This window comes from Physeter macrocephalus, chromosome 11 (assembly GCF_002837175.3).
Source record: "Physeter macrocephalus isolate SW-GA chromosome 11, ASM283717v5, whole genome shotgun sequence".
In the NCBI taxonomy this organism is placed as follows: domain Eukaryota; kingdom Metazoa; phylum Chordata; class Mammalia; order Artiodactyla; family Physeteridae; genus Physeter; species Physeter macrocephalus.
The window spans coordinates 140,808,737-140,830,648 of record NC_041224.1 but is presented as its reverse complement, the minus strand read 5'-3'; the positions used below and the strand labels follow the sequence as shown (position 1 = coordinate 140,830,648).

Here is a 21,912-nt window from a genome sequence, read left to right as displayed (position 1 = left end):
AATTGGCTCCAACAAAACAGAGAAGTCTCTCTCCTGTCTATGATTCTATAACTGAGAAGAAACATGGTAGTACACTGTAGAAGTTACTTATGCCTGAGAAACAAGAAGAAATCCGTGAACAGCTAGCTTCTTCTACCCACTGTTTATACCAGCATGCACCACAATTGGTAAGCTATCAACTACAAACATAAAAGCTCTCACAAAATTAACTGGTTCTAAACCTTACAAAGCACAGATAATTTTAGCAAAGTCTCAGAAATCAATGTCGTCCTTTTTGGTAAATGTCATACAGATAAAGGTTCCACTGGAAGCAACAGGAAATGGCAGAACCCTAAGAGAATGAATCTATGGCTGATCTTCCAAAAATAGTTGTGAAAGGACCTTCCCTAAAGTTTTCCCAACATTTTGCAGAGGACAAGCCAGAGATTTCGCAGAGTCTTTAAAGTAAAACACCCCTATTAACTTTATTGGAGAGAACGTGTTGTGCAACAGTAAAAAATTTTCCTTGTTCATATACACAAAATGCTGTACGTGATTTGAGGCAGGAACCAGATCCCCTGTAGCTCACCACATGGGCCTCAGCCCAAGAACTCTAGTTTAAAGTAACACACAACCAAAACACACTGAAGGAGTCCTTAAAGCACATGCACGTGCATGCACACACAGGTACAGAGTAAAATTGAGTACATTGTGTCTGTCTTTGGGACATCTACTCGATCACTACCCCTAATAGGCATGTCTCTAACCTATCTGTCTACCTCGCACATCTTTGGGAACTTCTTCATCTCCTTCTCATATGATTCTAATGGAGTAATCAACCAAGTGGTCCTGCCTCTCCATCTGTAGAGGTGGGTACGTGGCACTGTCTTGGCCAATCAAGGCACTCCACCCCCTGGACTGAGTGACTGATCTAGGATGGGCACATAACACAAAGAAGACCAGAGGTTTTTGATGGATGCTGCAGATGAGAGGGTTGCTCTCTTTTTCCTGGAATCTCGAGATATAAGGACCATTTACCCCTGGAATTTACAATAGCTGCTTTTTCCACCATGTGTTGGAAACTGCCCAAGAATGAAGCCAGCATAGACAAAAGCAGAAATGAGAGATGGGACGAGAGGGCTAGGGAGACAGGGAGGCTTTCATGACATCATTTAACTACTAGATCCAGCTGAGCTTCAACTCAAATATCCTTTGAACTTCCCATTGCATGATTCAATGATGTTTTCTTTCCCCCCCCTTAGGCCATTTTAACTGGGATTTCTGTCCCTAAACAATGCAAAGAACACTGATTCATGCTCCACTTGACTAAATGAGATGGAAACAGCCACTTACTGAGTGCCTCCCAAGTGTCAGAGATCATGTGGGACATCAATGTGCATCATTTCAGCTCATTTTTATAGTCATGTTGGGAAGCAGGTATCACAGTTTTATAATAAAGAAAGATATGAACAGCATCCATAGAACTAGGAGATGTCAGCCAGGGTTTAAACCCTGCCTGTCTCATGTCAAAGCCCATTCTCTTTCTACATACCACACCCCCTCAAACCACAAACTCTTTCAAGCTACTGTTATTATTTTCCAAGAATCAACCTAATAGTCAACCTAACAATCAAGCCACAAATCCAAACACAAATGTCTCGTTTTAGAGAAGGCTCTAAAGATTTTGCTGCTCACAAATCAGTATGACTACTGTAACACCTCTTTTCTCAAAGGATTCCTATTTCGGAAACAAATTTTACAAGGCTGACTTTCCAGGAATCCTAAATAAGCCTATGGGGGACTTGCTCCTTGAAGCTGGGAAGTAACAGAAGTTTTGGTATATACAGTGCTAAAAAGACAGAGTTACTAGAGTGTAAAAGTCATTATCATTGCTAGACAGGGAGCATTCAGAAATCACCACCAGTCTTTCTCAAAGACAGGCCACAATCCAAGATTTTAGCCACTCATCTCTTACTCTGTTCCCCGCAGTAGAGTTTGAGAGAGAAGCAGTGTGGCAGAGAAGGAATATAACAAGGGCAGGGAGGGAAAAAAAGCATACAACGAGGCAAAACTGAACAAAAGTGTCAAGAATCTGAAAAGTCTACCATTGAGCCTGCAAAAGAAAGTGTCACAAGGAAAGGTATCAAACCCGTTGGGGGCGATGAGAAAGAGACTGGAGAAACTGGAAAAGGCAAGAGGTGGTGAGTAAAATTTAGTGTTCTTCACTGGGCATAAAATTCATTAGTTAGCTCTCTCTCTTTTTCTACCTAGAAAAAGAACTAGCAAGGCAATAAGGAAACTGTTTAACTAATTGGGTATTACCATCCTTTTTGCAGGACTTGGGTGTAACAGGTAGAACTTGAGGACACTATAGCCCACTGTCCTAATTATAGGTTGGATTCCTTATTTCATAGAATCACAAAAAATCTAAGTGTTAAAACCATAGGGTGTAACCCTCCTTTATAACATGTAAGAGTATAGTCCCTTCGTAAATTAATTTACGGTTTTCTAAGTACTTGTGTATGTGCTGTATCATTTGATTTTCCCAACAAATTTTTCCTGAGAGAGGAAGAGAGAGGCACAGGCAATCAGATATTGTCTTTATTCCAACTTCACAGATGAGAAACTTCTTTGAGCACTAATGTGACCTCCACAAGGTCAAAATACTCCTAAGGCAACAAAGCAGGGACTTGAATTCAGACCTCCTTTTCCCAGTATTCTGCACTGCCATCCTGCCCATCCTAGAATCAAGTCATAAAGTAGCCTGAGGCTCTTTCACTAAAAGGCTCTGATGGAAGAAACATCATAGAAATTATGTGTGAAATAGATGATTACTATGTGTCATCAACACATTCGATGTTTTAGAGTCTAATACATTATACTTCCAGGAGGTGTCTAAATCAGCAAAAATCATACAAATGTAGATATTCCAGTGTTTTATTGGGTCAACTGCAGCTTTACTCCCTCTTCCATTAAGCAGCTATTTGTCAGGGGTTATACGTGAAGGATTAGGAATACAAAATTGAACACGCCATCCTCTGTGCCTTTGAGAAGTCAAGTAGATAAAAGGCAGAGGCTGCCCTGCAGATGTGCGATGAGAACACAGGGGAAGGAAAAACTATACCCATGACTGTCTCGATAGGGTGGGAGACAGTGAGAGAAATCACACTTGGTTCCAGTCATTCAGGAACTTACAGTCTAAAAGAGACTGATGAACACAGCAAAACACACAGCACTAGATGTAAATGCCACAAAAGAGGTATTAAGTACTATAGGGATTCAGAGGACATAAACTGCACTTCCAAATTAGGATGACCTCAGAAATGTTTGAAACAGATGAAATATGAATGGGCCTTCAGAAAACTGTTACATCTTAGCAGCACAGAAGGAAGGGGCTACAAACACCAGCTGCCTGCTCCCTGTAGAGAGACATCCTGAGAAACTCTGGGTTCCATATGGGTCTGTCACAGCCATCTAGCTGAGGACAGGGGTCCTGCTGGACCCCTCTGAGCTTTCTCTCAGTCACAAGGTCATAAAGGCATCTCATAAAACAGACAGACAAAACTGATAAAAGACAACCAAGACACTCACCTTACTAGGACCTGAGCCATCATGTTAAGAAGATGAATTATTTGTACTTCCAATATTTCTCTCTAAATAGCCTTCGTGTCCAGGGATGGAAAGATCACAACGTAAAGAACAAATATCCTACTCTGCAAAATTGTCAATTATATCCTCACAAGTCATTCCAAACAGACCATTTCGTTTTAAAGGAGAAGCAAGTTGTGAATGTATCACCTAAAAGCATGCTAATAGCTTCAAAGGGATATATGGGCTTCACTAATTTTCCCAGTTCCAGCAAAACTGGAGCTAGCATATGTGCTCAACTAAAAATCACCCCAGATTATAAAAGAGGCTTGACAGATCATCTTCATTTTATAGATACTGAGGCTTTGGGAGATTAAAAGACTTCCTCAAGGCCACACACTAATTTAAGACACAGCAATTAAGTAAGACTCAAGGAGTGATTCTAAATAGATTCTTGATTACCAGACAGCCTGACCTAGCAAATGAATCTCAAAATCCTGTATGACTGTGTTTTCTACCAAAATTAAAAACAAACTAACAAACAAACAAAAAACCTGTATGAATGTTTCTGGTTTATAATGATGCTGTTTTAAACATTGTTTGAAATTTTATCAAGATTTGTATACTCTACTTAGTAGAATGAGTCAACTTTGATTGCATTCTTCTAAACACTTTCAGTCAAAGAAAACCAGAAACCAGCTCCACAGGCAAATTATGTGGCATATCACTTGTGAATCTGTGATCCTTCAAATAACTGAATGAGCCAGTTCAGAGACACTTCCCACTGACCAGCTGGTTCCTGCCTTGGGGAGCAGTGTGGGAAGGAGGGAGAAAGTCCAGGGCCTAACAGTCTCCTCAGCTTCTAGGAGCGCTCAGCCATGTGGTAGTGTCTTATTAGAGACAACAGGGCCTGTGTCAATACTGGTACAAAACGTTTTATAGATTCAAGTTTTCTAAAGTATGCTTGATGGCATTTAGGTATCCTTGAGTTTATTCCTCCTACAGAAGAAAAGTACATCAAGTGCTCCTTAATTTCCAATCGATCCATTTCCTAAATTTGCTGCATTAGCCTCAACTAAATCCTATATTGGCTTAGGTGAGCCAGAGGTGGTCAAAATAAACTTTTTCAACTTCTAATTCTTATAAATATTTCTCCTGGTATTTCCACCGCAATGCTAGATCAGTAGTTAACTTTTCTGTCACAACACTCTCTAATGTGTATTCCACCACATATGTATGGGATATCTCTCTTTTGGAATGTTCCTATCATGCTACAGACAATTTTCACTACACGTTCCCTTCTAACGTAACAGGAATAGATGTTCACTTTCCTAGTTGTAAACCAGCTGAACTGAGCCTCTGATTAAGACAGCTATTCTTCAAATCCCACACTCTTTCACATACATTCCAGAATGTGTAGGTCAAAACTGATGGACCCTACATGAGGGATGGACCCAGAGGTCAAATGCGGCACCCCTCCCCTCCCCAACAGTTTTTGTAAAGTTTTACTGGATCACAGCGACACCCATGTGTACAGGTTGGCTATGGCTGCTTCCTGAGTAGTTGCCAGGGAGGTATTTTGGGCCCCCAAACCTAGAACATTTACTAACACCTTACAGAAAAAGTTTGCTGACCTCTGGTATATACTAATCACATGAAAGAAAAGAATTTGGGGGAGGTTTTCAAAAACACTTATATTAAAAATAAATTCATTCATTTAACAAGCATACGCTGAGCACCTTTGGAGACTGTTCTAGGTGATGGAGACCCATCAATGAATCAGAAAGATGTGGCCCTCATCTTCATGGAGATCATATTCTATTGAGAGGAGACAAGTACTCTAATTTCAGATAGATAAAACAGGATATTGAGAGAGAGTGGCCAAGGATTCTGAAGAGGCAGTGATTCCTTAGAAGATGCAAAGTCATGAAGATGACAGCTGAGAATATGCCTTTGGAACTGATATTTGAATGATGAGAAGAAGCCAGCCATGCAAAACTCTAAAGAAAGACTGTCCCAGGCAGAGAGAACAGCAAAGGCTGGAGGGGAGGAAATGCGAAGCCGCTTGACAAACAAAAAGGTGGCTGATGTGCCTGCAGCACGGTGGACAAGAGGAAGAGGCACAAGGCGAGGACAAAGGGCTCAGCAGGGACCAGACCATGTGTGATGAGTAATGAGTAGAATCATGATCCTAAGAAATTTCCATCTTCAGGTCCTTAGCTACTAAAAAACACGACTAGATAGAAAACTAATCATAGTGAAAGCATTGCTTTGGCAATTCCATTTTGCCGCAACTTCTTTCTTTCGATCTGCTGAAAATTACCTGAAGCTTCAAATGCCTAGACGCTCAAGAAAGAACACTTTGTTAGAGAGTTTCTGCTAAGGAAATGATGACCCACTCCCTGCAAAAAAATTGACTGCCTTCCTCCTTGTAAAGACCATTTTATGTCATTTCAAATGGGACTTTTTTTTCTTTTAAGAAAGGGAATTTCCCACTATGAGCATAATTAAGCCTATTTTCCTAAGTCTACCAAGCTATTCATTGGAAGAAGTGAGTTCTGCTTCCTTGTCACCTCTGCATACCAGCTGTGCACATGTCCCAACAGAAATCTTTCAAAGCAGTTAGCTGGTTTGGACAAAATGCAGTATTCCTCGAAAGCCTGTAAAGATGTACCATATGGCTTGGTCTGCCATCTCCAAACTAAATGGAGGGCTGTTTCAAGGGTAGAGAGCTTCAATATGTTGGTGAACAGCTACCCAATCAGTCTCCTTTGTCAATGCCCTTTTCCCTCCAATTTTTCAGACAATTTACGAATCTGAAAAGACAACTTTCTACTTTTAGATCCAAGAATAAAAGAAATCAAGAGCATTCAGAAGAAAGGCCGAGTCAGAGGTGCTCTGATAAAACCAAGACTCTGAGTGAACAATGTAAATTTATGAAGAATGAGTAGTTATGAAATATTCTAGTGATATGACATTCAACTGCCTTTCCTAAGACGTGACAATGCACAGATCTGCAGAACAAGCTTTCCTTATGCTGAACGCTGTGAGGTGACAGGTATGGATGCTCATGAGCACAGCTGAACAGGCTATGGAAGAACAATGAGAAAAAGTATGCAGGAGCGTGAACCTTCCAGAGGCACTGCTGGAGAAAAGCCAGTGTACAACTTCCCAAAGGAATTAACTTGTAATCAGTTTCCTCCCGGGTAAACTGGGATAAAACCCTCAGGCTGGTGGAGACTTTACCAAGTGCTCAATAAATAGTATATTTATCAAATGCGCCAATCACTTCACATGCCTTACCTCAATGAACCCTCATTAAGCCCGGAAGTTGGTACTACTGTGCCACACTTACAACTGATTAAAAACAAAGGCTCAGAAGGGTCACATAAGTTGCCCAAAGATACTCAGCTAGTACATGGCTGGCTCCAAAGTCTGTGCTCTTAAACACAAGTTGCATATTGGTGGTTCATTCAAACACTTTCTCATAGACCCACTCAGTGTTGACTAATAATATAGTAGCAGCTGGTGTTTGTTAAGCACTTAACTACCATATACAGGTCAGGCACTGAGTTCTTCTAATGGACTTTCTCATCAAGTTCTAACCATAAAACGAGGTTTTTATTATTGGCATTGTTTTTCAGTGAGGATCTGGGGCTCAAGGATTAAGTGTAACTGTCCAAGGTCACACAGCTAATAAATGGCACAGCTGAGATTTGAACCCTGGCTATCTGGCTCCAGAGCCAAGCTCTTAATCATTAAACCAAACAGCCTCCTTAAAAAATAATGTTTTTCAATGTAGTTTGGAGCTTCCCTGGTGGCGCAGGTGTTAAGAATCCACCTGCCAATGCAGGCGACACGGGTTCGAGCCCTGGTCAGGGAAGATCCCACATGCTGCAGAGCAACTAAGCCCGTGCGCCACAACTACTAAGCCTGCGCTCTAGAGCCCGAGAGCCACACCTACTGAAGCCTGCACGCCTAGAGCCCGCGCTCTGCAACAAGAGAAGCCACCGCAATGAGAAGCCCGTGCACCACAACGAAGAGTAGCCCCCGCTCGCCACAACCAGAGAAAAGCTCGTGCCCAGCAACGAAGACCCAATGCAGCCAAAAATCAAGTAAATTAAATAAATTTATTTTAAAAACTGTGGTTTAATTAATTGTCAAATAGTTGGGCATTCTATTAACATAGGACTTTCATTCCCAAGCAGCAGCAATTTGATGCACAAGTTTGCCAAGGTCCCACCACTCCCTACTCTTTCTCAAACACCAAGGCCAGGAGTCATTGCCATTTTTCATCATTATCACTTGCACTTAATTGGGAGGATGGTAAAATAATTCCTGCACTTGCATTTCTATCAAAAGTGGGAAAACAGACGACAGTGTGCCACAAGTCTGAAGAAAAATGAGAGATGAGTGGAAATGAATATTCTTGTGTGTTTAATATGCAAAATGAATAACTGCTTTCCTTCCCATGCTAAGTTACATTACCCACCTGCTAAAACATTTGAATTTAATCCGTCTAAACCTCTACATCACTGTAAGCAGCAAAAGACATGCTGACAGCAAGTATACAGTTGTTCAACAGAGAAAACTTTTAATTCTGACAACAGGATGATGAAAGGAGTCCCATGTGCCATGGAACAATGTTTCTTAAATTCAAATGGTCAATTTAATTAATATCTTTTTTGTTTTTTAAGTGTTTAATTTGCTTGGATAGAAAGAAACCCAGGCCCAGGAAGAGGCCCGATGGTATCCTGTGGAACACTACTGCCTCCCTGGGTAAGGGGGCCCCTGTTTGTAAGAAAACGCCTCTAAGTGTCCCTGTCCACCACACCACCACCATCACCACCATCACCATTGCCCTGCTTGCTCAGCTGCAATGTTTGCTTCCAGTTACACCAGTCTCTGTGCTACCCTAGTCACACTTCCAGTTGGCAAAGGCTCTGTGAGTCAAGTTCCACTATGGCCACCTGTGGGGACCTATTTGTAAGGAAACGGTAAAAGGCTCACCCAGATACCCACTGTTTCACAGAGAAACAATGGACTTGTCATGTGGTTTGCTTCATCTGCATCACAGCTGAAATTCCATTTGTAAGGGAAAGAGAGCTAATGACAGGCCTTGAATTTAAAATCAACTAAGGTTTACACCGGTTAAGTTGACAGTGCTATCACTGTTCCATTATTTCAAACATTCTACTCTTAAAACGGGTTTTGTGGGGAGAAACTTATTTGGCATTCATTGCAACCCAGTGAACTATTTATAGGCAGGAAAATAGCCCTGGCCACCCATCAGGATGGAAACACCATCCAGAGCCATGGCTTCCCCGAAGAGCCTCTGAGAGCTTGCTAAGAACAGAAGCCGACCCACAGGGTGGGGGAAGCCTCCTTCCTTTGAATTTCAACTACGAAGTATATCAAGCAGGTTTTATACAACCTATTTACTTTTACCAAGTTGTTAGAATTTAGGATTACACTGTTGACCGCCTGTTACACAGTAAATGAATGGAGAAATATTTCAACTGTATTTACTTCAAAATTGAGAGTAGAATGAATATACAAAGGGCCAGGACAAATTACAAGTAAATCTGGGTCTTCCTTTTAATCTTATTTGTATATTTTAAATCTTGGTTTTATCTCTCTTTAAGAACCATGTAAAGTGAATTTCTAAATCAAACTCAACGAAAAAAAACAAACGCTAAATGATACACTCCTGTCAGGAAGATCTCCTCCAAAGGTAATGGAAACCAAACTACAAAAAGCATCCCCTGCTCAGTGAAAACCAGGAGTGTCTTTGGCAAACATGCTAAATCAATACCTTCCACTGCTGATGTGTAACGTTGTGCAAAATGACACACACAGAGGAAACACCCACAGAGGACATCTTCCAAATCAGCCCACTAAACTAAGCTTCTTAGTTTCAATACTTGCTGGCTAATCAGAGCTACAAATATTCAGTCAAATCCTCATAAAAAAGGAATTCATTAGACTACTTCTCTAACATTTTCTAAATATCATATGACTTTAAAAAAATCAATTGAAAATTAAGGTGTTTGAGAACTCAGGGGGAAAAAAAATGGAGAGCGTTCCTTCTACCAAGGGAGGGTCACTGGAGAAATAAATTACTTGAAACCAGAGGTAAATCTGAAACAAGTAACCTTTTGATCTGCAACACTTGGGGGAAGGGTGGAAGGAAGAGGTAGGCAAGGAAGACACACGGCTTATTCAGATTACAGACTGATGTGTACAGTGCGTGCTGGCTTCCAGGTGGTTCTGGGCAAAGAGAAGAATAAGGAAAAGCCATCAAGCACAGTCCACATAAATATGACCCTGGCCCTGGGGAAAAAAATTTGAGTAATGAAGCCCAAATATAGGAGTGCAATCTAAAAATAACCCTTCTGCTTCTACAGAGTTACTTCCCTTTTAGCATCCGTTCAAAATGTGTGGGAAGACAAAACAGTTTGAGTTAAGTGAATTTCCAGATATCATCAAATCAAGTGATGCTCTAAACCATTTTCAACCAATAGTAAAAATGCAATTTCTCCTTCCTTTAGTTTTCTCTTCTAAGTGGGGGGGAAGGGAGGGGACAAAGAACGGTGCTGGGCAAGAATGTCATTTCTACATTCTATGAGAGGCTGATATTATCTCTAGGTAAAATATCTTAATATCCAACTTACGTCATGGGAAACCATTAGCTCCTTGGAATTGTGTCAGTGAGAACCACTGTAATTATTTTTTTTCCATAAAGAATGATGAATAGAGGATGACAATGTTGACACTATAATTACATTTTCCTATCATGCCACAAATTTAAAAGATTTCAGTATCACTGGTAGGGTGTTTTCCGTCTCTTAAGGTTAAAAAAAGAAAGAAGAAGAAGAAGAATATGGTAAGAAAGGCCAAAATATGTTGTAATTCCAGCACTTCTTCAAAAAATATTTAAAGGGTATCTACTAGAACCAGGTTCTTCTATGCTCCGTGCTGCCCCCAGTTGAGGTAACAGCCTTACTTCTTTTCTCCCCACTATTTAAAATTATATAACTACAGGGGCTTCCCTGGTGGCGCAGTGGTTGCGCGTCCGCCTGCCGATGCAGGGGAACCGGGTTCGCGCCCCGGTCTGGGAGGATCCCACGTGCCGCGGAGCGGCTGGGCCCGTGAGCCATGGCCGCTGGGCCTGCGCGTCCGGAGCCTGTGCTCCGCAACGGGAGAGGCCACAGCAGAGGGAGGCCCGCATACCACAAAAAAAAAAAATTATATAACTACAATGGTAAAGCAAAAAAGAAAAAAATAATAATAATGGAGTACCAAAGGATCCCACTGCACTATATAAGAGTGCCTGCCTTTGGAGAGGTAAGGACCACCCATTCCATAGTCCTAGGTGTGCGCTGTGGTGCCCAGCAGTGAAGATCCTTCCCTCTTTAATCTTTCTCAACTTCTACTTCTCTTGTTAATAAAAGGGGAAGGGAGGTTTAACCCAGGCTGGCAGATACATGGAGAGAGCATGTTAAGTTGCCCCCTAATTTCAGAGAACTGAGAACCTGCTGAAATCTACTGTTATTTTTGCCTATCAGTCTAGCATACCGATTTTATAGGGAATGACCCACCCTTGCTACTTACACTCTTGGTGTCTCGTCCCCACCCCTCCAATCCTGCCAAAAATGTGCCAATGCTGAGCAAAGACCTAAAATAGGCCAAGTAGACTTTCTCCCTGGAATTCTAAATCTCCAGAGCTGCCTGTGCCTTCCAGCTTTCATTAGGGCTACCCCATATTCTTCTGGCAAATTCTTTTTTTTTTTTTGACTTAAATTTAATTTCTTTTGCTTGCAATCAAAATAATTCTGATGCATCAACTAAAAGGAAAAGAACAGAGAAATAGCCACTTTGGTGCTACTTGGTGCCTTCTCTGTGATCTTACAGAGGTGCAAACCAAGTCAGCCCAGAGAACAGCACACAAGGAAGTAGACATCAGTTCAATCCCCCTCTACTTAGTTGAATGTTCCAGGGAACAGTCTACCACCAAATGGATTCCACAGGAAAATGTCGTGCACTCCATTCTCAAACTACTTGAAAATAATAAGAGGTACCAAGTTGACCTTTCAAATGCAAAAAAAAAAAAAATAAATCATATATTCCATTAGATTCCTTGCAGTTGTTCTTAGTTGCCCCAACGTCGTAAGGCTTGAGTTTCTTAACACATAAACAAGAGGGTTCAATGAGTATAAATATCAATGCACAGATACATATGTATTACTGTGTATTACTCTTTTAGTAGTAAGGTCTTACATTTTATAGTACTGTGCAAAATGATTCCATGTACTCTTTCTCCTTTGATCTTCACAAGCCCCCTCTAAGTAGACAGGGAAGCCAGGCATCATAATACTCATTTTTTTTTTTTTTTTCCGGTACGCGGGTCTCTCACTGTTGTGGCCTCTCCCGTTGCGGAGCACAGACTCCGGACGCACAGGCTCAGTGGCCATGGCTCACGGGGCCAGCTGCTCCGCGGCATGTGGGATCTTCCCGGACCGGGGCACGAACCCGTGTCCCCCGCATCGGCAGGCGGACTCTGAACCAGTGCGCCACCAGGGAAGCCCATAATACTTATTTTATCAAAAGGGAAATTAGAGCAAAACTCCCCAGACTCAGAGCTAGTGGTGGCAAAACCGACCCACGGATAGGCTCAGATCAAGATATCTGCCCAACACACCCAGCATTCTACTGCATCCAGAATCCTAGAGCCGTATTCTATTTAGTTCCAGGGGTCCTCACTGCGTAATGGAATAAATGGGGCTATACATATCTGTGGAATAAGGTGCAGGGAGGAAGCAAAAGGCAAAGAACGGAGCCCAAGTCCTATTTTGTGTTAGAGGAAAAAACATTGTTTCATCAGTGTTGCCTCACTAACCACATTCATTTTTGGCTTCATCAAGAGAGCTATTAATTATCACTAACAGATTCATAGTAAGTATTGTTGGAGGCAATAATGAGTGTGGTTCAAGAGGAAACCATGTAATAAACTAGTTCATTGTTCAAAACTAGGCAAGCTTATTTTCAATAGAGAATATTCAATTTTAGCACCTTTAAATGTTAACAAAAATTAAAACAAACAAAAAACCACATTGAGCACGTCTGCTCTAGAGTTAATCAATCAGCCAATTATAGTTTAAGTACTATAGGTTAAGTACTTCAGGTTAAATATAGGTGATAAAGTAAAATATATTGCTTTTGCCTTTCAAGAGCTTACAATTTAGTTACGTTCCATAACATTTAAAGGAGAGAGACACCGATTCTCTGACTTCCATGAATCTCTTCCTCAGATCATTCTATCTCCTGCCAGAAGCTTCTGGTAAAGCAAAATCTCAGGAGGAGAGGCCTTGAAACTTTGGTCAAATGCTTAAAATCAAGAAATTAAGTGAAGACAATACTTTTCCTTGTGGTTCAGTGATGGACAATGGATGTCATTCTGGAAAATCCATAGCAGGAACCACTCTTGGGTCCAAACACAATCTATGGCTAACACCCAGACAAGGTAAGTGTACACATTCGGAGCAAGATGTTAGACCATAGTTAAGAATGAATAAAGGCATGGCTAAATGCAGTACCACAGTCCCTGAGGCAAAGGAGTGGGCACCAAAGGAATACTAGAAAGGCAGGATCCTGAGAACAAGAAGCCAGAGTAAGTAAGGACAGGATGAATCAGAATGCATTACAGCCAAGTTCATGGTCAAACCAAACCTTATATGTTTATATGTTCACAAACATATAAAAGACATTGGCACTAAGTCTTAGGTAGATCTAAGATCCAGTTCTGGCAAGCAGAAATTCCAATTTCCTAGACTTTAGTCTGAGTTTTACTCTTGGAGGAAAGAGTATTATATAATAGTCTGCATACAAACTTACTGTGGACTAAAAAGAAGACAACAGCCAACATTCTGTGACAATGGATATGTTTTATCTCTGCAATGTCTAACAGAGTAGTCACTAGCCACATGTGGCTAACAAGGGTCTGAAATGTGGCTACTGTAAATGTGTTCTTTTTAATGTTGGCATTTGGTAGCGATGGTGCCTACATCAAAAGTATAACTAAATTTCTCTACAAACTTAGGCCAAGTGTGTAATGCTGAAGAGGAACTTAACATACTCCACTACCACCCCTATCACCAGCCTATCTTCAGAAACTTTGTAGGTGAGGTTGTGGGAGTTTGGTGTTTTGTTTTGTTTTGTTTTCGGTTGTTTTTTCTTTTAAATGATCTTTTCTGCAGGCTGGAAAAACTTACTCCATAGCACTTAGCCAGTTCGTGGCATAAGCCCCTGGGGAGACCGCCGGCATGCTGTGGGAGCATCCTGGTCCTTGTTCTATGCTGTCTTCTGGGACAAGCAAGAGCACTTTTAGTTGTTCTTACAGAAGTGGCTTTACATTTTCTCCTTCGTGAAGGATCACTCATTCTTTGTTCTTTTGTTATGTTTCACACCTGCTTATCGATAGCCACATACAGCTGGTCACTACTTTATTGGACAGCACAGGACATGTTTATTTAGAAGAATCGGATCTCAGACTTCCACTCATAACTACAGTTATAAGGCACACTGATACAGTCAGAAGCCCATCAAAGGTAAAAATGTCACAAAGAGATAAAAGGATGATGTTCTGTGGATAAGCTGTAATGCAGATAAATCCACTCGCACTACTGAAGATGAAGGTGGCTGTATGAAGTGCTATGGTGACTGATGGTTGATCAATCCCTACTGCCTTAGAAATCGGTCAAACACATTCCCAGGGAGCTGGTCCTGACGCCTGGCATGTCACACAGGCTGCCTCTCTGGGTCCACTGTGGTCAGTAAAAAAAAAAAAAAAGGCACATACACAGATTAGGAAGAGCCAGTTTTCCACCCCCTACCTGCATGAGAGGCAGCCTTTTTTTAGACACTTCTCTTTCTCCCAAGACCAAGTCAAACACAATGTCAGATGAACTAATGTATATCAAAGATCTGTTTTAAAAAAATTTTAACTGCTGGAAACTCCTATCTGGGGGAATTTGGGAAGGCATTATAAACTCTGAATCCAGTCAAAGCATTGGCTGGGCCAAAAACAAGTCAAAAGAATATATATGTATTGTATATAAACTCAATTTTTTATAGCTCCAATTGAAGTCATTAAGCCAGATACATTAATTACTACAGAAATTACACAATGGGCTAGCCAACAGAAAATACATCAACTGTTACTCTAACATTAAAGTATTCTAATGCTTCCTGGAGATGTGAAATTGACCCCTGAAATGGATGTACTTAAAAAAATTTTTTTGCCTAATCTATGACATATAGGCTTAATGAAATAGGTAGACATTTGCATGGGTGTAATAAATAGACAGCTGTCCAAAAACCACATACCCACACTTACACATATACATTCATACCCCCAACATCATTTTAATGGAAGCAAGATACTGATTTGACAGAGGTAATACAGGATGTTGGAAGAATGTGCCTGAGATGGACAGTTTTTAATGGAGAGGAGAAAGGAATATGGGGTCTTCTCCTGATTTGGGCAAGGCATTTCAGGGAGGGACTCTGGGAAGTCAAAGGAGGTATGGCTCGAGAGTGCTCAAGGAGGAGACTGCCAGCTAAAACAGGCCTGGAGAGGCCCTAGGGACAAACACTCACCTTCTAGACACTACCTGTGTGTAGTGAGCCCCACCCAAAAGGAGAGTGACAGAGGCACACAATGAGTGTGTTAATGAAAATCTGTAGGGAATCTACCCTTGCAATCATCATTCATAAAGTTCTGCTCTGCAAGAAGATAAACAGCAGGGGAAGGGGGTAGCCATTATTTGTCCCAGCCTGGGGCCCCCCTCTAGCTTCTAGCTTTGCAGTTACTTGAATTTAAAAAATATAACCTTTTCTGGAAAAAAAAAAAGGGGGGAAACTGAGAAAGGTGGTCATAAGAGGCGAGTCTTTGTTACAGTTTGGTTTCAGCAGGCAAAATAATCTGATTGCTTACTGCCAATATATGACCAAAAGTAACCAAGATAGTGGGAGTTCTCAGATCTACATACCAGAACTAAGAAACGACATTGCTTGTTGTTCCCTTCCCTGCCTACTCCCGACGTCGGCCAGACAGTGCAAAGGAGCTGAGATCTTGTCTTTGGCTGGTGTCCTGGGCCATTTTCAAGATCTCTGGACTTGCCTGCTCACTGCCCTGGTGGATTATGAAAGGCCTTGTTACCCTTAGCTCGGACAGGGCAAATGCAAACACCACTGCCTGGTGCAGGCCTGTAACAACTGAGAGGCTGTGGCCTGCAGAAATCCCGGTCTGGGGTAGGCCTGCCAACAGCCCGAGCCAGCTGACCAGCATCCAGTCATCGCTTCTTTTCCAAATACCAACTCAACAAACCTTGTTTCAGCCCTTGTGTTACACTCCGGTGGAGAACAGCACAGAGGAAGCACCAAGAGAATGATTTTAGAGAAACTAGTCTGGGCATAGACCAAGTTCATGTTCCCATGGAATTGTTAATAATTCAGGGGTCCTTTATGTTTGTTTGAACCTTCCATATCTAGCTGAGGAAAAGACGTATTTCTTTTCTCTCTTCAGGGAGAATAAAAGCAGGACAGTAAAATTCCTGGTAATGTCATATCCAGTCAAACAGGAAGGTTTATAGGCTAGGGGCTGAAAGGCTTCCAGAATTACATTCAGCCTATCTGAAAATAATTTATTTCATTTTCATTTGTTTCATTTCCTCCAAAGTTACCATTCAGCTCCCTACTCTTACACCCACCAAGACAAGACGAAACATTTAGTAAACACAACAAAAACAAAGTGTTTAAGAAACACCTGTGCTGTGGAAAACTGGAACCTTCATTCACTGCTGGTAGGAATATAAAATGGTACAGCCCCTTTGGAAAACAGTTTGGCAGTTCCTCAAAATGTTAAGCATAGAGTCTCCGTATGACCTAGCAATTTCATATTTAGGTATTGACCCAAGAGAACTGAAAACATATGTTCACACAAAAACTTATAAATGAATGCTGACAGAAGCATTGTTCATAATAACCACAGAATGGAAATAGCCTAAATGTCTATGAATATACAAATGTGGTGTATCCATAAAATGGAATATTATTTGGCAATAAAAAAGAATTAAGTCCTGATATATGCTATGACATGGATGAAGTCTTGAAAACATTACACTAAATGAAAGAAGCCAGTCACACAAGATCACATATTTTATGACCCCATTTATACTAAACATCCAGAAGAGGCCAATCCATACAGACAGAAAGCAGATTAATGGTTGCCTGGGATGAAGATGGGGGTGGGGGAAGGAAAGGTACACAGATGACTGCTAATGCCTATGGAGTTCCTTTCTGGAGAGGTGAAAATGTTCTAGGATTAGATTGTGGTGATGGTTACACAACTCTGTGGATAAACAATGAACTGTGAAACAACCCAATTAACTGTACTCTAAAATAGGTGATTTATATATGTGAAATATATCCCAGTAAAGCTGAGGAAAGAAGGAGGGAGGAAGGGAAGGAAGGGAAGGAAGGGAAGGAAGGGAAGGAAGGGAAGGAAGGGAAGGAAGGGAGTAAGGGAGGAAGGAAGGGAGGGACGGAGGGAGGGAGGGAGGGAGGGAGGGAGGGAGGAATGAAAGAGAACAGATCTGAAGTGAAGTGTCTCACCTGGAATGGTAATTCTTCTCAGGGTATTTTTCTTTTAACTTTTCAATCTTGCCATAACCTTAGACGCATAAGAAATTGGAAACAAAAAAAGAAGAAGGAGGAGAGAAAAGTCCCCTGCTTCCCCCATTGGTAATATCTTACATAACTATGATACATTATCAAACCCAGGAAATTGATATTGACACATTACAGTTAACTAGACTACAGATTTCTAGGGATGCCTTTAAGAAACAGTTTCTGGATAATAATCCTTCAGGTTACATTCCTACTCTTTTTACCTGAAACAGCAGTCACTCTAGATGTGATTACAGCAAATTAATCAATAATTCCAGTGACACAGATATGATTGGTGGACATTTTAACACCTCCGAGATCCCCGTTTGCCTTGAGAAGAAAATGAAGTTACGATTAATGAACCATTTCCACCAAAGCACATTAACTTTGTATATACTTTGAGGGCCCTTCAAACTCATCATGTTACTCACCACGCTCTCCCCGACCCCCCCCCCACCAAGGGAATCCGGTGAGCCTCTAGTGCATTGGTGATGAGCTATGGTAACTAAAGCTCTCATACAGTCTTCCCTTAGGCGGACAATGAACTTGCAGTAAGCCATCCTAACTTATTCTAAAAGAAAACAGACTTGTTAAAGGGCTGACGGACGAGAGGGAAATATCTCCTGTTAAAGACAACAGATAGGGCTTCCCTGGTGGTGCAGTGGTTAAGAATCCACCTGCCAATGCAGGAGACACAGGTTCAAGCCCTGGTCAGGGAATATCCCACATGCCGCGGATCAACTAAGCCTGTGCGCCACAACTACTGAGCCTGCACTCTACAGCCCGCAAGCCACAACTACTGAGCCCACGTGCCACAACTACTGAAGACCGTGTGCCTCGAGCCCGTGCTCTGCAACAAGAGAAGCCACCACAATGAGAAGCCCACGCAGACACAGGTTCAAGCCCTGGTCAGGGAATATCCCACATGCCGCGGATCAACTAAGCCTGTGCGCCACAACTACTGAGCCTGCACTCTACAGCCCGCAAGCCACAACTACTGAGCCCACGTGCCACAACTACTGAAGACCGTGTGCCTCGAGCCCGTGCTCTGCAACAAGAGAAGCCACCACAATGAGAAGCCCACGCACTGCAATTAAGAGTAGCCCGGGTTCAAGGCCTGGTCAGGGAAGATCCCACATGCCGCGGAGCAACTAAGCCTGTGCACCACAACTACTGAGCCTGCACTCTACAGCCCGCAAGCCACAACTACTGAGCCCACGTGCCACAACTACTGAAGCCCGTGTGCCTCGAGCCCGTGCTCTGCAACAAGAGAAGCCACCACAATGAGAAGCCCACGCATTGCAATTAAGAGTAGCCCCCGCTCACCGCAACTAGAGAAAAGCCCACGTGCAGCAATGAAGACCCAATGCAGCCAAAAATTAATTAATTAATTAATTAATTAATTTTAAAAAATCAGAGCAGAAACCAAAACTAAAAAAAAAAGACAACAGATAGTTTCAGTTTTCCAACGTAAGACTCTCTGACAGTTTTTTTTCTTTCTTCCTTTTATTTCCTAATTCTGGACACTTCTACTTTAAGTAAAAAGTGAACTGGTCCAGAGAAATGCACTCAGCATCAGGCCTGTTAAAACATATGGGAAAGGAGCAGGTTGAAACTGTTGACTGAAGTGAAATGGCTGGCTTTGCCACAGTTACCAGAAAAGCACCTCTGCTCAGGAGATGACCTTCCCGAGGGAGGCGAGGAAGCAAGCAGTCTGTCAAGGGTCTGTGGGAGCAGCCAACCCAGAAGAATCTGAACACTTAAAACCCCACACCCAGGCCTGGTTCTGGGATCAACACAGCACCCTCTGCAAACTGTCACCAGACACTTATTCCAGCTATTCTGGATCACCTACAGCCTCAAATGTGTATGGTAAGCTTAGGTAAGCAAGTAAGCAAGTCCTAAAATCGAGCTTTAGAGGGACATTCGGCTTCAGACTAACATCCCAGGCAAAAAAAAAAAAAAAGGTAGCCCAGACCAGGTATGTTAAGTATAATATTTGGCTGATATCTTGATGGCATGTTGATTTAATAATGATAATAGGTGACCAATGCAGAGAAATGAGCCCCAAGGTTGTCCTCTGATAGACAGCAAAATCTAGGAAAGAGACCAGAGATTCTGCCTAGACAATGGTTAAAATCAGGACAAGGTAAAGCATGCCACAAACACAGCGTGGGGAGAAGGCACTGCACAGCACAGGAAGAAGGATGTCTTTTGCCCAAAGCATCACTCGTTACTGTTTTAAAATAAAATTAAGTTAAAAAAAAAGAAAGCCTCACCATCTGTCCACCCACCCCAAACAGTAAAAGAAGCCCATACCCAAACAAGACAAATATTTAGAAATATGTACACCATATAACCTTTTATTCAAGGGTGGAAATAGATTTGAGTTCCCTGGTATTACAATGTGAACAATTTTTCTTTCCATATAAGTATCTGCTGAACTCAGAGCTGGTGGTGGTATCAGCTTACATCCTCCACTGTCCTATGAATAGCAGCTCAGGTAAGGGGATGAAGAGTGGCCTGCAAGTTGCATAATAGTGGTCCTTATCTTGGCTCCAGTGTTAACTAATAGGGTAACCTTGAAACACTGTGTAAAAAATGGGCAGGTAGGATTATCGGTGGTTTTCAATTTTAAAAATCTGTCAAACCCTTTATCTAAATGAAAGCTCATGGAGAACCGCAGTATATAGAAGAGTTTGAAGTAGACAGGCTGGTTAAAGCTGGAAGGGCTGTGGGGCAAGGGGGCTCCCCTTGAGGCACCTCCTGGAATTGGGACTCCACAGCACACAGAATGGAAACCACGGATGAGGTCCCTTAAAACAAAAATTCAATCCTACTTAAACTAAAACCAAGAAAAAAAAAAGACAAAGTAATATAGAATAATGATTTCTAATACCTGACTCTTGGTGGCTATGGATTGGGGATGGGGTGGGGGAGGGGGGAGGGGGGAGGGGGCTGGAAGTATTGCAAGTCTTTCATCCATAAGCATGTAAATGTTTCACATGTATGTATGTCCACTTCTCCAAATGAATTTTTATACTGTGAGTAATAAAACTGAAATTCATTGAAAGTGTTACTGAATTCACGGTCATCTATAATACGGAATCTATTTTTTTTAAATTAAAAAGGAACCATCACGTTGGGAACCACCGCTAAAAAGAAGGCAACAATATTCCACTTGAATTAAACAATATAAGTAAACTTCCTTAAAAAAAACTTAGAGTGGCCTTTTATATTTTAATGACTCTACTATCTACAATGTCAAACTAGTTAGAATTCCTTGTCTGTTAGCTGTGGCTACTAGAATGTTGCTTTGAGATGGATTCTGAAGCCATGTCCAGGCTGGGTAGGAAAGAAATGTCACGTTAGATAAGCATTAGATAAACACTGTCTGCCAGGACTGTGGAGGGATAGGAGGTAGGGGAAGGGACATGTGTACCTGACATCCAGGGCTGTGTCAGATAATCATCTAGGATGTGATGGTAGTGGAGACCCGAGTTATAACTCTAATTCTTTCATTACACTAAACTTATTACTAGGCAAATTACTCGTTCCAGTAATTTTGCCAGATCTAAAAAGGAGTCATCCTGACTTCTGATGCAGAACTCTTAGGGTCAACTCAGACAGTGAATGTTACACCCCTTTAAAAGCCACTAGAGACAAAACTGTCACAGAACTGGTGAGCTAATCCAAACCTCACATTTTACATGTGAGGAAATTGAAACCCAAGAAACTGTGGGCCAAAATGACACAGTAGATAGCAGGCTAAAGAATCCGCATTTCCCCGCTGGAGAGTTTTCTACAATGTGAGCCATAATATACGGTTTGAAACTTTGACTTAATTACTTGTATTAGTTCTCCTTGGGACAACTGATAATTTGAAGGCTTTCTGTCTGATATTACTTTAAAAAATTCTCACTTCAAAAAACTTCACGCCTCTCAACTAGATGATTGTACTAAATAAATTATAGCATTATTGCTATAGTATGGACATACACTTTGTCACTTTTAAGCCTAGGTATTAAAACTGTTTCTTCAAAAGAACAAGAAAAATAATACATTTGAAAATCTCAGTGAACACAAACCAAATAACAGTTGAGAATTAATGATGTTATATCTTACAAACTGTCAAAGCTTTACCCATTTAGGACCAGCCCCTTTAAAAAATAAAACCTACAGAAAGAAAGTTACAAAATGTGAGTCCATCAATCATACAGTCCACCCAAAACTTTTTTTAAAATTATTATTTATTTATTATTTATTTTTGGCTGTGTTGGGTCTTCGTTTCTGTGCGAGGGCTTTCTCTAGTTGCAGCAAGCAGGGGCCACTCTTCATCGCGATGCGCGGGCCTCTCACTATCGCGGCCTCACGTTGCGGAGCACAGGCTCCAGACGCGCAGGCTCAGTAGGTGTGGCTCACGGGCCGCAGGCTCAGTAGGTGTGGCCCACGGGCCTAGTCGCTCCGCGGCATGTGGGATCTTCCCAGACCAGGGCTCAAACCCGTGTCCCCTGCATTGGCAGACAGATTCTCAACCACTGCGCCACCAGGGAAGCCCCCACCCAAAACTTTTATAAGAAGAATTAACAGGGAATGGCTGAGTCAGAAAATGACAGA

The 21,912-nt window shown here is 41.7% G+C and overlaps 1 protein-coding gene across 5 annotated transcripts in view; it reads right to left on the bottom strand.

Moving 5' to 3' along the window:
* DAAM1 (dishevelled associated activator of morphogenesis 1) overlaps nucleotides 1-21,912 on the bottom strand; it is a 183,267-nt gene that overhangs the window by 142,284 nt on the left and 19,071 nt on the right. For 2 of the 5 annotated variants that reach the window (XM_055088477.1, XM_055088479.1), the window contains exons 2-3: nucleotides 17,520-17,625; nucleotides 17,242-17,299 (exon numbers count right to left, since the gene is read on the bottom strand). The exons of 2 other annotated variants lie outside the window; for them this stretch is intronic. The gene's annotated coding sequence lies outside the window, so the exon portion shown is untranslated. The remainder of the gene's footprint in view (nucleotides 1-17,241; nucleotides 17,300-17,519; nucleotides 17,626-21,912) is intronic. One more of the 5 variants, XM_055088478.1, reaches the window with a different exon arrangement.